This window comes from Babylonia areolata, chromosome 34, assembly GCF_041734735.1.
Source record: "Babylonia areolata isolate BAREFJ2019XMU chromosome 34, ASM4173473v1, whole genome shotgun sequence".
NCBI classification, from domain to species: Eukaryota; Metazoa; Mollusca; class Gastropoda; order Neogastropoda; family Buccinidae; genus Babylonia; species Babylonia areolata.
In genome coordinates, this window is record NC_134909.1 from 135,001 (window position 1) to 137,500 (window position 2,500).

Genomic DNA, 2,500 nt, shown 5'->3' on the forward strand with positions numbered 1-2,500 from the left:
TGTCTGTATGTGTATGTGTGTTGGTGCGAGCACACGTGCGCGTGCGAATGTGAAAGTGTGTGTGATTGAGAGAGAGAGAGAGAGGGGGGGGAGGGGAGGAGGAGGAAATGGAAGTCATTGTGGTCATGTACAGTAGGGATGTGGGGGGGGGGGGGGAAGTCATTGTGGTCATGTACAGTAGGGATGTAGGGGAGGGGGAAGTCATTGTGGTCATGTACAGTAGGGATGTGGGGGAGGGGGAGTCATTGTGGTCATGTACAGTAGGGATGTGGGGGAGGGGGGGAAGTCATTGTGGTCATGTACAGTAGGGATGTAGGGGAGGGGGAAGTCATTGTGGTCATGTACAGTAGGGATGTGGGGGAGGGGGGGAAGTCATTGTGGTCATGTACAGTAGGGATGTGGGGGAGGGGGAAGTCATTGTGGTCATGTACAGTAGGGATGTGGGGGAGGGGGAAGTCATTGTGGTCATGTACAGTAGGGATGTGGGGGAGGGGGAAGTCATTGTGGTCATGTACAGTAGGGATGTGGGGGAGGGGACACACAAAAGCACAAAACATGGATGTTAAGTGTGGGTGTGGAATAGCGAGAGGGGAGGAGGTACAATCATACACTGACAACAACAGACAGACAGGGCGGCGGGGGTTGGGGGTGGGGGTGGATGTTGGGGAGGATAATACGACAGCGTTTACAACTGGCCGATCAAGGATGCTCACAACTGCAAGTGACACACAGTGCCGAAAAAAGAACAGGGATTTCGTACACATGGCGTCCATGGCACGCGTCATGAAACGCGCAAAGGTGTGCTGGGAAAGACGTGAATATGTTGACAGCAACAAGTAAGGTACACTCGTCATGGTAGATCGTCCTATTTCTGAAAGTAAATGCTTTTGATGAACAAACAAACAATTAAGAAAACAATGCAAGTGACAACTACATTATAGGGTAAAAAAATAGCAATATAAATCTGAAAGTATTTCGACAATGGTTTTTTGTCGGGGAGGGGGCCCGGAGGGAGGGGTGTACGATTCACACAGTGTTATATATCGGGCACAAACCAAGATGAAAATTAATAATGCATTTTGGATTCGTCCACTTCAGGGCAAAACGGACAACTCGTGTTTTCTCCTTTCTTGGAGCTTCATAACTGGCGAGGTTTCAGTTGGGACACCCTCAGTTTGATTCTGGTTAAATGTTTTCTGAAACTGGATTTTTAATTAGAAGTATTTCGAGATGTCACACGGCTTAAACCTGTCCTTTGATAAAAGCACAGAATATGTCTCGCACGTAACAAACATTTTTGGCTCAAAGATTGATACACAGCCCACACCTTGATTCTCCCACATATAACCAAAACCATATCTAAAAAACGTGTAACATTTATTGGACACTCAGTTATGTTCTGTTTCTGCCATTGCAACGAAGAAGATAAATCATTGTGTAGGTTTTCTTTGCAATATGGCTATCTTCCATTCTGATGAGCTGTATCCAGTGTTTCATACATCTGATTCAGTGTCTGATTACATAACGGATATCGACCAGTTTCTCAAAACACAAGTACGCTTACGTTCAGCAGATGTTAAATGTCAAGTAAATGATCTCCTGTCAGCCCCAAACTACTGAAACGTGTGTTAGAAGAGGCTAATCCTGGAAATCAAATATGTTAAAGAAGCTTTTTTGGGATTTATCTCTAAGTTACCAAAAATCAGACTACCAGGGGAGAGAGAGATAGAGAGAGAAAGAGAGAGAGAGAGATGGGGGAGACAGAGACAGAGAGAGTGGAGAGAGAGAGGGGGGAGAGGAGAGAGAGAGAGAGAGAGAGAGAGAGAGAGAGAGAGAGAGAGAGAGAGATGACGATAATGAATTATTTTCATAATGAAAGCGGAATTAACATTTCATGCGTAATCACATTTACTTGCCTTCAGGGCAAGGCGAAAAATGATTTGAAATTTAACACACACACACACACACACACACACACACACACACACACACACACACACACAGAGAGACAGACTCATGTGGATAAAACTACACCCAGTAAGTGAAAACACAGCCCACATATGTCATGCATACATATACAGAGACAGAAATGAGGCTGTAGTGAAAAAAAGATTTCATGCTTTGAAAATGTAACTACCTAAAATTTGTCATCTTTCAGTTTCAGTTGCCTTTTCAAAAGCTTATACATTTTTACGTCATTCTTGACTTAGCGCAAACGAGTAAGTCTCAGTGTCAAAATCCCAGAAGACTCAGCGTCAGTGATAAAGTACTACACAGTTTTTTACATATATTTGATTGAATCAGTGTTAACGTTCTCATCAATGTGTTGGGACAGAAGCTGAAGGAAGTGATGAACAAGGCAGATAATGTCTGCAGCATGATTGCAGGAAAGACACAGACTAACTGTTCTCTTCAAACAGCGAGTCAGACAGAAAGCTCAAGTCATCTCAAATCACAACAGCCATGAACTTTTACCTTCTGAAAGACAGGACTCTTGAAA

General features: G+C 44.0%; 1 long non-coding RNA gene across 2 annotated transcripts in view; it reads left to right on the forward strand.

The window, feature by feature from the left end:
* Positions 1 to 2,500, forward strand: part of LOC143277315 (uncharacterized) — a 46,040-nt gene that overhangs the window by 37,644 nt on the left and 5,896 nt on the right. The gene's annotated exons all lie outside the window — the stretch shown is intronic.